Source organism: Cryptomeria japonica, chromosome 11 (assembly GCF_030272615.1).
Source record: "Cryptomeria japonica chromosome 11, Sugi_1.0, whole genome shotgun sequence".
NCBI lineage: Eukaryota > Viridiplantae > Streptophyta > Pinopsida > Cupressales > Cupressaceae > Cryptomeria > Cryptomeria japonica.
Window position 1 is genome coordinate 592445766 of NC_081415.1, and position 15803 is coordinate 592461568.

General features: G+C 39.0%; 1 protein-coding gene across 2 annotated transcripts in view; it reads right to left on the reverse strand.

Moving 5' to 3' along the window:
- LOC131076327 (uncharacterized) overlaps positions 1-15803 on the reverse strand; it is a 211076-nt gene that overhangs the window by 134786 nt on the left and 60487 nt on the right. The window lies entirely within an intron of this gene.

The following is a 15803-nucleotide window of genomic DNA, read 5'->3' on the forward strand; positions in this document are numbered from 1 at the left end:
GCTTCTTTGCGAACAGTGCTTCAATTGCATTGATGATTTCTTCCCTCACCTTTTTGATTGAGTCCTTCAAAGTTAAAGACTCCATACTAAATTTATCAAAGGTGTTCTTTCATGAGCAAACAACGTAGAACCACAGAAGAAAGTCATATACCTCATTAACCTAAATTACTTTCCCATCAATTAGTGTTTGCCTTGGAATCTTCATTAGAGCCCTGAGCCGCGAAATGGTTAGGTCTTGATATATATGAACATCTTCCCACAATCCTTCCACTGCTTCCAATCTGTTCTGAAGGGCAACAAACCTTGAATGAAGTTGAGCCAAGTCCTTGATGAATTTTCCTACTTCAATGTAAACATCCTCTACCCACTCCCTGGAATTATGTGCCATTGCTCTAATTACCTCCGCATCATCAACAACTTCCTTAGGAAGGGAAGGAGGAATGAATGAAGGACTTGCTTCCTTGAGTGGCCGCTTAAAACTTCTAATGTACTCGCATAAAGCTCTATTTTCTTCCCTCGGCCTTTTACATTTTGCCTTTGTCTTCAACATCTTTTCCTTCATGGCTCAAGAAGATCCTTCAAAGTCTCCAATTACTTGTCCCGTGGAAGCAGGAACAAGATCAACCTGTCTAATAACATAATCTTCCTGCCTCATTTCATTCCTGCCCTTATCCACTGTAGGCTCAACAATGTGCAAGATCCGGGATCCGAATTCATCCCTCATGACTTTGGAAAATTTCCAGGGAGCCTTCTTTTCTGCTGGCTGATCTATACTCTTCAACAACTCTTCTAATTCCCGAGCTGGATCAATTTCCTTTTTCGGTTCCTTCCTCAGCCTCTCTATCAGCCAATCAGGAGCGAGAATGGAGTGACTATGAATTTCCATGTGCTCTTGCTCCTGTGATTCTTCCTCCATTTCGCCAAGGATGGCTTCTACGAAACTATCCTGACGAGTCTCTTCCTGATGTGGAGGACTTTCTTGTCTTTGATCTCTTGGCTGATTGGGTCTATGTGAAGCATTAATGCTGAGTATATTTGGTGTTGGAATATTACCTGGAGGTGGATCTACTAGATTATCCTGTGCGAACATCTCTACCTCTTATACACTGGAAGAACTTGCCGGTGATTGCACCCTTTCTACCCTTGCTCTCTTTTGCAGAGGTTCTTCTTGAGGAACTTCCTGATAGATTTCATGTTGGGCTTCATGATGAACTTCTTGCTGGATATCTATCTTCCTCGTTGTCCTTGGCCCCTTCAGAGCACTTTTCCCTTTATCAATCCAGACTTCTCCTTTTGTCTGGGTCTGTGAAGAACCCTCAGTTGTTTTGCTATGGGAATCTAGACTTCCCATCAACTGATATGTCAAATGAACATTTCCTTCCATCAACTTCCTTATTTGCCGATCAACCCAGTGTTTAGTGAATTTCAGTGCAGGTCTAGCCAGGACACTCAAATCATCAATTTCGGGCTCCAACCAGTCTAGCAACTGAATGGGTTGATCTTTCACTTTTTCAAATTCAGGTTGCGTTAGGTCTGAATCCTCTTTCACCTGATTCGGCACTTGGTAAATTTCACTTTTCCTAATGGTGTCAAGGGGCAGTCTGGAATACATTTTCCTCCGGACTTCAAGGTCATCCTTGGCACTTGCCCAATAATCTTCTAAGTGAAATTTTTGTATGAATTTCATACCAGCAACCTTTCTAATTTGGTGGTAAGGATCATACTGAGCTCTGGATGTATAAAATGGCAGGTGAGAGAATGCTAACTCCTCCGCTGCACTCTCAACTGCTTCCAAACCTGGGCATATTTCCATGAAATCACCTAGGACAACTGGGAATTCAATAGACTGCTTCTTCTTCTTTTGTAGCTGATCGTAGGCTGTTAACTGCCTCATGAGTTCCAGCAGTATGAATTTGTCTGATGGATACCTTGGCAACTTGTATGACTGGAATGAGAATCCCTACATCCTGATGTAGGTGAATTTTGGAAACTGTAAGAACGTGGCTCCATACTTCTGAACCAGGGCCCTTGCTTATGACAACACCCTTACGTGTAACTGCTTCTGCATAAGCCGCGTCAAGTACATAGTGAAGGTGTCATTCGCCAGCCTATAAGAACTAACATTGTGAAGATGCAGCTGGGGATAACACTCATGCACTTTCAGCTATGCTGGTCCGCAACCCATGATTCCACTTGCTTGCAGACCATCAAATCCTCCCCTTCGTGCAAGCATATAAATTACGTAGGAGCTCATGAAGAAGGATTGAGACTTTCTTTCTTTCAAGTTCTTCAGCTGTTCGTGCAAGTAATGACTAATCAATCTGACCCAATCAACTAGCCCGTTTGCATTCATGATCTCGCCAATGTAGAAGAACATCCATGTTTCAAAATTCACAGAATGTGAACATCCCATTACCCTGCTCAGCTTCTTTATCAAATCCACATATTCCTGTTTGAATTCAAAGATAGTGAGAGTCTTTGGCATTTTGGAAATATGTGGTCTAGGCTTCAGCAGCCACTGTTCGTTGATCATGTCAGCACACCTGGCAGGACCTGCCTCATACACTACTTGAGCTCCATTGATAGTCTTGTATGTCATGGAATGGTGTGAAGGAATTCCGAAAGCTTCACCAATTGACTCCGGAGTCAATGTCGCCAACAATCTACCATCTGACGTTGAAATTGTTTTCCGCTCCAGATTATAATGCTTTGCACATTCCAAAATCAAATCTGGACACTGAATAGCAAGAGAAAAACCGGTTGCCGCAATAATTCTGCTCTTGACAGTCGTTGGTGATGGATCATGTCCTGCTATTCCGAACATTCTAACCTTGAAGGCAGCCAGGTTGAATGTGCCCAAATTTGTATCGCTGATTTCCTTCCACCTGGAATTCATCTGGGAACTAGGAAGGAAGCCTTTCATCTCTGCTTTGATCAGCGCTTGCCTGGTGAAGGTAGCCGTCTTGCTTGATTCTACCATCCTGAAAAGCACCTTGAAAATGATGAAAAATCAACAAGTATGACCTTTCTTCACTTCTCCAATTCTCCTTTCTTAAATCCTGCACGTGAGAAATGAAATGGTTCTCCATGCTTATATAGAATTCTTCAAATCGTACTGCTAAGTTGGGAGGCATTAATTTAGCAACTGAATTTAATATGCGTCATACTTTCCCAATCACTGCGCCATGCAAACGAAACTTCCCTTGTAATTGAGTTCGAATTTGGAAGTTTCACTTAATGCACTAAGTCATGCGTCATACCTAGAATATTCCCTTTGCCAACTCATTAACTTTCCATTCTTTCAAATTTTGGAGGGAAATTGGAATATTCTTCAAGATTCGCTTGATTCTCCGTCTTAGCTCGACTTTTCCTGCTCCGGAGGGAATTTTCCATGCTTCTTCAACATCCCCTATTTTTTAGGGATCCTCCTAAAATTCAAAATTTCCAAATTCTAATAAGATTTGGTGTTTAAAAATGAAAATTTTGAAAAGGGGATTTTTGCTTTTCATTCCTCCTTGCCCCTTGGATTTTCATGCCTTAAACAAATTTTTAAGTTTTCAAGCTTACACATGGAATTCCCTATGTCTTGGAATTTCATCATTTCCTTGATTCACCTTAACTTAGCTATTTTAATCATTCTTTCCTTGGTCATGGCACAATTCTTCACTTGGTCAAGGATTTCAATAATTTTCAAATTTTTCCTTGCTACTTGACTTTTGGCGCCTTCCATAGTGCTAGGGCGCTATTTCCCAAGGAAGGAGGAATTCATGATTTTCAATATTTTCCTTCGTTACCCCTCTTTGGTGCCCTCCATCATTCCTAGGCGACATTTTGCTTTGGTCATGGAATTCTCACTTTTTCAAACTTTCCACGTTGACCTCATTCTAGCGCCCTTTGACCTTCTTGGGCGGACTTTTGGTGGTGAGGACAAATTTGGCGATTTTCATGCTATCCATGGAGACTTCATTTTGGCGCCCTCACCTAGCTTTGGGCGGATTTTGACCATGAAGGGGGAATTCAGCATTTTTCTCCATGAGCATGCCATTTTGGCGCCCTCCTTCACTTTTGGGCGCTATTTTTCATTAAGGAATTCATAATTTTGTCCTCCTTTCCATCTCCACCTGAGTTTGGCGCCTTGGATTCTTAATGGGCGCAATTTGGCATGGGTGGACGAATTTTACTTGTCTTGGATTCCTCATGGACTTAGATGAATGGGCATTCCCTTTCAGGAATAGATTCCAAACAATTAGTCATTTTTTACTCTCTTTGTCTGCTTTCTAACTTTCTGGAATTAGAAGTAGTCGTGAATGTTTGGCCTCCATCACTTTGCCTGAATGGTCCTGCCAAAAATGAACTTCCAAAAATAGAAACTTTCAGAATGTCAGTGTTAGACTAAAAAATAGAAATTACTAAAAATAGTAAGTTTGATTTTTGGCAAAATGACGGCATTCCAGGACTTAGTAAAATCCCTAAAAAATAGGAACTTTCTAAAAATAGAAAGTTGCTCCGTTTTGGCTCAAATTTTACTGGAAGGCTCCTTGAAGGGTCCTAATTCCAGTTATATGCTCAGTTTTTCCAAAACCCTAACAGAAACCCCTAAAATCTAGGACTAAAGGCAGAACCCCTGAAATTGACAAAACAGGCCCTAGACTTCATCAAATTCACTCAAATGAAAAGCAGACTTAATCAATTTGACCCCCGAACACTTGCAGAGCAGAGAGACTGACGAGACTGCCACCAAAAAACCACGAAAAACAAAACCAAACAATCGAGAGGGCCTAAAATGTAGGGGGTCCCCATCTAGGATGGTGTGATTAGGTCACAACAGTTCCCAGCATTTCCGAGAGGACATTGGTAGTACTCTTCATAAAGGGACTCTTTGAGCCTTTAAGTGGTTGGCTTAAGGCCTTTGATTCAATGACCTTACAGGAGGCCATGAAGAAGGCCAAAAGTATGGAACTTGCTTCCTGTTGGTGGACGTTTTATCATCTATCGAACACTTAGAATAAAATACCATAAGGATATCTTATCCTCTCCTGAACAAAATCACTACTTGTGCCAAGATTGAGAGAAGACCACAAGGCGACTCCAAGGTCTATATGTGCGAATGAGCGACTTTAGTGGAAGAGCTTCTTGGGTAGTGTGTGCTGAAAATCTCAAGGGGGACTTATGTGCGAACTCAAATCATTCACAAGTTGTACCTAGGCAAATTTAACAATTTATGCTCTATGTTTTTGGATTTTCGATTTAGGACTTCAAAAAAAAAAAAGATAAAAAGGATGAAGGTTTAGGGATTCTATACTACTTCTAAGCTATTCCTATGCACTCGAGACGGTAATGACTGGGTGAAACCGGAAACGACGCTCTGTTTCGCCACACTCGGACAACTACGCAAAGCGGGTGCAATCTTCTAAGGTTATGCTTAAGGTTTTTACACTTAGGAAGAATACCAACAATTAAACAATATTATTCCAAGTAGAAGTTAAACATCCATATTAAAATAGCTTTGACTAACTTTGCAAATTGAAAGGAAATCATCCATCCAACAAAACTATGAGCAAGATTTCATCAATCAATACTATCAGATCTATCATTCATCTAACAACTTGAAAACAAATTACTTAAGCAAATCTAATCTATTTGTTGAAGAGAGTATGTAACCATGCAACCATTTGGCAATAAAAAGATTTCAAAACAATACTGATAATGAATATTTTATTACTCAAATAGCTCTGTGCAACAATCTCATAAAACTCTCCACAACACTGAAATGAGAGAATGAGAGGGGTTTATATAGAGTTATGAAAGAAAAATAAATGGTCGAGATCGATTTAAGATCAAAGGTCAAGATCTAAACAACGCAACCCTAATTAGGGTTTCCCAAAATAAAATCTATGATTAACTGCGCATAAGACAAGTGGCACGAGATGCTATCTTTTAGGATTGCACCCCCCACAATCTGGTCAACCTCATCCATGGAGACATGTGGCAATAGGTTGACCTTGAATTCTAATCCTTCCAAGTCATCGGTGCACAAAGCAAAGGTGATTTCCCAATCCAATTCTTGTTTGTGGAAGGCGTCTTTAATGGGCATGAGCCTTGACGCCTTAGCCAAACTATCCTTCAAGACTGAACCTATGCAAGGAAAGAAGATGTTTTGAACTCTGACCTCCAAATTCGACAACTCCATATCATTCTTTCGGAGGGTATCCTTCCCAATCATTTTTGTCACTACAAGGAAGATCTTGTCTTGAATCGCCTTTATTTGCTACTCTATTTTATCAGCATCAATCTGCACCTTTTCCAAGACCTCATTTCGTGCAACCAATGTCTAGAGCCAACTGTGGAAATCATAAGCAGCCCCTGCTTCAATTATCTTCTGATTGACCAACTCTTGAGATGAGATTCCTTTCAACTCTCTAAGGGATGGAATGATTCTATCTTGGACATCCTGGAAATCAGCCCATATTTCTGCCATATTCTCAATCCTGGAAAGCAAAGAAGTTTGATCATATGCTGATGTTCCCTTCTATGAACTTGGTTGCTTCTTCTTTTATACTTTCTATCCAATCTCTAGTTTCTCTGGCTGTTATTGCATCTTCCTCGGAACCTTTGACCACCTGTTGTGAATCCAAAAGTAGGAAAGCTTCTAAATTGGCTTGATTAAGTGGCTTAGTAGTTAATTGCCAAATATACTCTTTCAAGCGGTCTACTTCTCTCTTATGCTCATTCTTCTTTTTTGTTTCCTCATCCAGTTTTGCCTTCATAGATGCAACTGAATTGTCTAAATCTTCCTTTACTTAGGACTTTGTGCTTGGGCCTAAGTCAAAAGTAGTGATTTCGAACTCATGAGGAGCAATGTCTCCTTTTGCTTTGTTCAACTTAGGTACATCTATATGCACTGTGTGGTTGCCTGTCTCATCTTTTTGGATGGTAGAAAATCTCTTGGTTGGTTTCTTCACAGCAGTTTGTTCTAACCTGACCAAGTAATCCGCCATGTCATCTTCTTCTTGTTCTTCTACTATTGGCGTATTCATCTTCAATCTCTCCTTCAGCCATTCAAGAACAATGGGCTGCTCAATGCCTTCTGCCTCCTGGTTATCTTTTGTTTCTATGTCACGTGCAATACTCCAGAGAGCAGAAATCATCCCTTCTTGAAATTCTTCCTCTTCAATATCTATGTCATGCTCTGACTCCAAGATTTTTGTGCCAATAGGAGATGGTGGTTGTTCATCTTCCTGATGGACTAATTCTGCATTTCCCTCATGAATTGAATAAGGAATTTCTATTTCAACCAATGATACATCAATATTTAATATGTATTTCTCATTCCTTGATGTGGCGGAATGAGATGGTTCTATCCTCTGCCTAATCAGAACAGGTTCTTCAATCTCAATTGCCTTCCCCTTCCTTTTGGCATTCTCGCTTGGTCTGGCATTTTGTGTTGCTTCTTCATTTGAAGAATATCCTTTTGCTACTCCCATCAGATTATAAGTCAAAGTTATATTCTTCTGCTTCAGCCTATGACACTGTTGATTAACCCACCACCTGGTATATTTCATGACTGGCGGCATTAGGGTGGTTAAGTCTACATGATCTGGCTCTGACCACTTGAAGGAGAAAGGGGTGCATGCTCATCAAAACCAGGTTGAGTATGCTCTCCATTATCTTCTAACTGATCTGGTACGAGAAAAGGTTGAGTTTCTCTGATGAAATTTATAGATAGCCTGGAATATAACGTTTTCCTGATTTCATACTCATCAACAGCATTTGCCCAAAAATCTTCTATATCTACTTTGTGTCTCAATCTTTCCTCCTTTACTGATTTGATGTTATTATGAGGATCATAATTGGTTTTGGATTGGTAGAAGGTGAAAGGGTACCATTGCATTTCAAGCCTGGCACCTTCAGCTGTTTGCACAGTTGAACAAGATTCTTCCATGTTTCCAATGAAGAATGGAAAAGATATGGTTGTCTTCTGCCTTATTTTTTTAAAACTCTGATATGTCTCCAATTGTCTGAGAACTTCCAACAGGACCATCATGTTGGTTGGTAGATTGGCAATCAGTAGGGACGGCCAGTGAAACCTTGGATTCTAATATAGGTGAACTTTGGAAATTGGATAAACCGGGATCCATATCGGCTAATCAAATTGTTGGATTCATGAGAAAGTCGGTTATGAGTGCCTCCTTGCAGTGTTCTTGTTATGTACATCAGGAATGCATCACGAGCTCGAAAACTTTTCTCCTTGAGCTGCATTTGAGGATAACAATCATATGATCGGAATTCGTTCTCACCACCTCCTACCATGCCTTTGCAAATCAATCCTGGATATCTATAAGTGGCTCCAGAAAATAAATTATGTAAGAACTCATGTGGAATGTCTTTGTCCTTTCCAAGTTCATCAACTGCTCATGAAGGTTATCACTGATTAAGCGGGACCAATTGAATATCTTGGTTCCTGAAGTGATTTAATCCATGAAATAGTACATCCATGTTTCGAATAGCTAACCTTTAGAGCTGCCCATTATTCTATTCAGTAGTAGGATGATATCACCATATTCCTCTTTGAAGTATGGACGCAACAAATACTTCGGCACCTTGCCTTGAGGTCTTTTCTTCTCTAGCCAAAACTTGTTCACATTTGCAGCACAAAGCTCGGACTAATTGTCATAGACTTTCTTGGCCTGCTCCTTAATCTTATAGGTGGTTTTACTGTGTTTTGGTATACCAAATTTCTCTTGGATAGACAATCTTGAAAGATTTGCCAAGACTCTCCCATCCGGTGCAATGATTTCTCTAGATTGTGCTTTATAGTGCAAGGCAAATTCGACAATCAGCTCAACACACTCTTTGGCTGGTGGGAATCCATCTTCCTAAACAATTCCATTGTGCATAATTTTCCAGGTAATAGTTGTAGGAATGTTTCCATCACATCCATACATTCTTTTCTTGAATTCCTCCATATCAACATGTCCGAGATCTGTGTCAGTGATGTTCTTCCACTTGGAATTGAGTTTAGATTTCAATTGCACTCCCTTGCTGGCGAACTTCATGGCTGCTTGTAAGAACACATAAAAACTTCATGTTATTTTCAGAATTTAAATTCTGATTTTAAATTCTTTTCTGAAAATTTTACTTTCAGCCTGTTAAAGATTAAATCTTTTGAGGATTTGGTCAAGAAATAAATGAAAAATAAGACAGAAAAATGAGGAAATTCAGTCAAATTGAGTTTTTAAATCCTCTTTATGACTGAAATTTACCTCTGATTCTGAAATTCTGCCTTAAAATCAGAGAAAAGTGTTTAATTTCTAGACTCTTGACACTTAGAAGAATGATCTTCTGGACAATTCTTCTTCAAAATCCAAAATTTATGGAGTTTGAGAGAAAACTTCTTTCAAATGCTCTCCAAAATTTTCAACCTGAATAATGAATTGTGAAAGTGAACTGGTTGAAAATATATAGAGTTTAGGGTTCTTAAAATTAGAAGTTTTTGATTTGTTTTATTGTTTTGTTTTTTTTTAATAATTTTTTATTATTTTTTTGTTTTAATCTTTCCAAAATGGAGAGTCTGATTTCTTCTCTCAAAAAAAATCGATTTTATCCAAGAATCTTCTAGAACTTTCTAGAAATTTTGAATTTTGAAAATTTTCTGTCAAAAATTGTAATTTCCGAAATTTTTTGAAAATAAAAATTGTTTTCCAACTTGCTGGTCTGATTTCATGTGAATTGTGATCAGAATTGTATCCTCCTGGCATGGCGTTTCAGTTTGATTGTCTTTATGCTTAATTGATCAAATTTTAGAGCTTTAATCAGGCATCTTCACATATTCCATTTATGCCTGGATAATTGGAATGGTTTTGAACTTGTGTCTGACAAACTTACAAGGGTTTGGACAATTTCCTCATGCCTTAGGGTTTGGAAAGAATTTATTTCAATTTGCACACCTTCTATGTCTTGGCATGCTTTATGTCAGCTGGACAATCATCTTTCCCTAACTTTCTTGATTTTGAATCTTGTTTGTCCTAACAATTCATGTCTTGAATTGTCTTGGATCAATTCTTGGAAGAACTTTTGGACAGTCATGTTTAGGTGAATCTTTATCCATCATGTCTTGGTGAGCTTGGACAATCATGCGTCTCTTTTGTCATGGACTATTTTTTTTAAACTCGGTGAATTTTGGAAGTTGTTGTGCTTGTTGTCCATGGTGAATTTCAAACTTGGGAGGTTATCACATATATATCAGATATGAAGAATCTTTCTCTTCCAAGGTGGGTTTGGAGATGATTGAAACTTAGGATATTTAGCAAAGTCTGTTATCTTCAACCTTGCTGATCATGATAGCAGCAGTTGGACAATTTCATTTGCTTCCAAATCCTTGGACAAGTGGATTTAGATTATTTCCTTTTTGACAGGGCGGACTTTATTCTTCCTTAGGCAAGTCCACTTTCAATTTGCTGTCTTGAATGATCTTGGATGAGTTTTTGATATGTATCTTCCTCCAATTTGAAAGATTTCTGAGGAGTCTATGTGCAGATTTAGATTCTTTCTCCCAAGGTAGATTCAAGGATGATTAATGGTGAAATAAAAATATTATTAGCAAACCTTCAGTCTGCTGTAAATGGTGAATTTGTTAAACCTCTCGACTGTCTCCTTCAAACCCTTAGATTTTCTTTATATGGCCAATCCTCCTAAAATCTAATCAGACTTTGGAGTGATTTTCAAGAAGAATTCGAACTTCTTTCTTGAATCTGCTTAATTCCTTCTTCTGGAGATGTTCAAGGTAGAATTTTCACCTTCAATCTGCTGTTAATGGTGAATTTGAGGAGAATATCGAACTTATTTCCTACAAACCCTTGAATCTATACCTTCAAAATGCTATCCAAAGTTGAATTTTGCTAACCCTGCTGCAAATTTAATAAGTTAATCAATCTTTGGAGCTGCTCCCTTTGGCGAATTTTGGGAAGAATTCAATCTTTGCTTTGAAGAAAGAAGAATTAATGAGATGAAACCTCCTTTCATAGCTTCTTAGATGGCTTCTAGAAGCTTTATCCTCTCCTCTAGAAGTTCGAACTTCTCCTTGCTAGGCAAATAATGAAGTCTTTAATGAAATAAAACCTTGTCTTATAGTTTTCTTGGAGACTTCTAGAAGCTTTATCTTAACCTTTTGGTTGTCAAACAAGGAAGAAAATTTTGAAAGTTTTAATGCTTTATTCTTCCTTCTAGAAGTTCGAACTTCTTCTTGGAGGCTTCCATCAAATTTTAGAAAGTTTTGTTTGCTTTAAATCTCCTTCTAGAAGTTCGAATTTTAGGAAGACATGTCACATTGCTTTATTGCTTTATTTGCCAAGTCATCATCTTCAATCCTTTTGGAATGCCATGTCATCTTTTATTGCCATGTCATCTTCAACTTCATCTAAGTGGGCCCTTCATTGCCATTCTTTCTCAAGCTTTGGCGAATTTTGTCCGAATTTCTTGTGCCATGGTCAAACTTGCCTAGGCATATTTTGAAGGTATGATGGACAAGGCGGACTTTGAAAATTCCTTGACATGTTTGTTTGTGCCTTGGATGAATCTTTGCCATCTTTATTTCATGCCATAATTTTAAGGCGGACTTTGAAAGTGTTGGACATGGTGAAAATTGCACATACTTAGTCATTTTTACGCCTTGGTTTCTTGTTTGCTTAACCTTGAGTAGGGGTTTGTTAACTTTTGCCATGAGTTAGTTGACCCCTCGTAAGAGTTTGCCATCTGTCAAACAATTTGAGCTTGGACATGAGGTGCACTTTAAAAATTGTCAAACATTTTTGTCCCTGAATAAGCTAACCTTAGGCAGGAGTTGAGTAACTCTTGCTATGGATTAGTTAACCCTTGGTAGGAGTTTAACATTTGTCAGACAATTTTACGTGGACAATTCTCCTATGCCTTGGCAGACATTGATTATACTTAATCATCTTCCATGCTTGACATCCTTGGATGATTTTGACTAATCATTTGCCATTCCATTTGCTTAACCTTGACCCCTGTCAAACTTGTCTGCCATTTTTATTTCTTCAACCTGGGCAAAATTTTCAATGTGCCATTTCACTTGCCTTCTTTTGACTTGGTCAACAGTGTTCATGTCATGTTCATACCTTGCTGGTTCATCTGGACAAAAACCCTAATCTGGATTTCCATTTTGTTTTTTGCACTTGGAGACCTTATTTTGGAAATCTGAGAACATGGGTACTGATATTATAGCTGATCTTCTGGAACAAAACCCTAAGTAGGGTTTGCATTATGCTTTTTACCCTTAAAGACAAAATTTCAAAATTTGAGAACATGGGTAGGAATAATTTGGCAGGAGGATTGAAACCCTAATCTCGGAAAAAGCAAAAAATTTCAAACCTTTGCTTTTTACACTTAGAAGCAAAAAAATTTGAATCTGAAGACATGGGCAAAATCAAAACAACCTAAAGAACAAAACCCTAATCTCAGAAAAAAGCAAAAATTTCTAAAAAGAGCAGGTTGTCAGAAATGACCCAAAGCAATTGCGATCTTCGTCCTTTAGACCTTCTGAACACTTTGACAACATTCAAATTCAATTCTGAGCATAAATTCTCAGTCTAGCCCGAAATGACCTCAAAACTCTAATTCTTAACTCTCTTAAAATGAAGATTTATGAAAATGCAGAGCCAAGACAAAACCTAAAAAAAAACGAAAAAACAGGGGGTCCCCATCTGCGATGGGGCGATGAGTGAATTAGGTCACAACACTTCCCCAAAGAGCAAGTCCTCATCTAAGCCTTGAAACTTGAATAGTTCATTCATTTCCAGTTATAATCATTTACAAGGGATTGATGAGATGGTACAAAAGAATATTTAATTAATCCTGATGCCAATGTAAGAATTTTGGTTCTCAACGAGACTTAACTCCTTTATAATCAATTTCCTACACTACATTACTAAAATCAAAAGCTCAATGGAGCAAAGCAGCAAGATTGGAGGGAAGAAAATGATGACATCATGTTGGTATCAACAAACGAAGTGGATTAATATGCCTAGGCTAACAGAATATTCCTCTTAACACCTAAACTATTGTTTGAATCCTCCAAAGTCTCTTTCGCACAACAAAATTGCTATCTAGATGGTAGAAAACCACCATTGTTTTTTACAAGTTATTTCTTAGCTGAAAGAGTTGTTATTGTTGGTTTGTAGGTCCTAAGCCACAAGTGGTGTGAAGGCTACTAGGTTGCACGTCCTAAGCCATTGTTATTGTTGCTTTGTAGATCACCTAACCTATGGAAAGAAATGCTTGTGGTGGTGACAACAATTGCCACCGGGCCATATTGGGGCTGCTAGCAGGGGACCACTAGCAATTTGTAAACCATTGGTGGTGCTTACTTTTGTACCATATGGGTAATATGATTCCTATACAATACTATGCCAAAAGAATTCTTTTATAATATGAAAAATTAATTATAAGATTTTTTATTTTTAGCTCCACTACATGCTCTATTTGCACCACGCTTGCACAAAGTATGTAAAACATTCTATGGTACAACGGTATAGCTGTACATATCAGAAGGGGAGAGTTCTTTTTATGGCTCCAAGTAAAGTGCTTTGATTTTGACAAGATAAGAATAAATCTACGGGCCTTTTGCACATTGTGGCGAAGATGAATTTAACACAAAATGCTTTGACGGATGAAGTACCTATTGAATCTGGCATGCACTTTCCAACATTAAACCCTTACAAATCTAGCCTCCAATGTCCAATTTGGATGCAAAAAAAAAGAAAACACTAGCTCCCTCGATTGCCCTATACTCAATGGTAAGCTCAAGTTTTCTCAAAGAATCTCCTGTTGAATTGGTGGTCAACACCTCCTCGAAGACTCGTGACATGGCTTAACTGCCTCCTGTGAATCATTATAAATCTGGCATTTGTATTGTGCATTGACAGTTCGAGCTTTTGGCACTACTCAAACGATTCCAACAATTGGTATCAGAGCCTTGGGTCACAGGTTTGAGTCTCCCTTCAGTAGGTGTTGAAGGCTCAGTCAATGTTGAGGGGAGATTGTTGACTTGGTGGTCAGCACCTCCTTGAAGACTCGTGACATGGCTCAACTGTCTCTTGTGGATCGAGTTAAATCTGGCGTTTGTATTGGGCATTGACAGTTCGAGCTTTTGGCGCAACGACAAACGATTCCAACATCTCCCAAAGCAACCTGCAAAGGAAATCCAAAAAAGAAACCTAGAAACTAATATTTCTCACAAGTTTTTCAAAATCTCAAAATCATAATTCTTGTTTATATGATGGATTGTGGAAATCTCTTAGAACTTATTTTTCAATTCTCTAAGTCATCATTCTTTGTAAAAGAAAAGCACACTCAACTTATGAGAACAAGTTGTTCTCTAATCCAATGAGTCCAACGAGATCTTGTAGGAGATGAAGGTCAAGCTTCCTCAACTGCAAGAGGACCCTGAGAAGGTGTGAGCCTGCAAGTCGGAGTTGAGGTGGAATCATCATCTAAGTCACTATCATCACTTTCCACTATGGAGGAAGGATGAGGAGGATGAGAGGCCAAGCTAGGAGAGCTTTCCTCAAAGTGAACACTCCTCTCAATGAATATCTCATGTGTCTCTGGGTCCAAAAGTCTATGGCTTAACACCCTCGAGATATCCAACAAATATGCAAGGCCTACTCTAAGGTTCCAATGCCTTGGGCTTTTGTGGAGGAATGCAAGCCCATGTTGGACAACCAAAGACCCTAAAGTGTCTCACAATCGGTTTTCTACCACACCAAGCCTCAAAAGGAGTCATACCCTTCAAAGCTTTGTGGGGAACCCGATTTGGATGTGTGTGTGGCACAATTGATAGCTTCTGCCCAAAAAGTTGGACCAAGAGAATGAGCATGAATCATGCAACTAGCCATCTCCTTAAGGGTTCTATTCTTCCTTTCTGCAACACCATCCTATTGTGGAGTGTAGGCAATTGAGTGTTGAAGATCAATTCCCTCAAGAGTACAAAATTCCTCAAGTCTATTGTTCACATATTCGCTTCCATTGTCTGTTCGTAGAATTTTGACTTGCTTCCCTAATTGCTTCTCAACATGAGCCTTGAAGGCTAGAAATTTGACAAACACTTCACTCTTGCGAACAAGAAAGTAGACCCAAGTGAAGCAGGAATAGTCATCAATTAAGGTGAGGACATAGCGGGCCTTGCTAAATGATGGCACCCAAAAATGGACCTGGTACATCACTATGAACAAAATGAAGAACTTCCAAAGCTCTCCAAGACTTTCCTTTATCAAACTTCTCTTTGGGATGCTTGCCCATGGAACACCCTAAACATACACCATCTAAAAAGCATTATGATCAAATGGTGCCACAACAGTTCCAACCACAGTTTTGTGACTCGCCATGACTCGCCATGAGTCACGAGCCGAGTGACCCTCAACAAGTCCTGGGTGGCTCGGACCCGGACTCGCCGAGTTTTGGCTGAGTCATGGTGAGTCACGTGACTCGGTGACTCGACTCGGACCCGGCGAGTCCCGAGTCCAGGACTCAGTCGACGGCAGCCACCGAAAAATTAAAAAAAAATACATTAAAAAATGGTTTTAGTTGCTTTTTTTTCATTTATATTTGATTCTAAGCTGTAAAAGGCATCTCATTTCATTCTATTGAAAAAATAGGAGGAGAAGAGTGAGTTGTGAGGAAAAAGAAGAGACCATAGTAGGGCAACCAGCAAGGAGGAGTAAAATTTCTTCAACAAATCACATTGGGGCAGTGTAATACTTGCATTTGGTGCATCAAAAGCTTGTTAG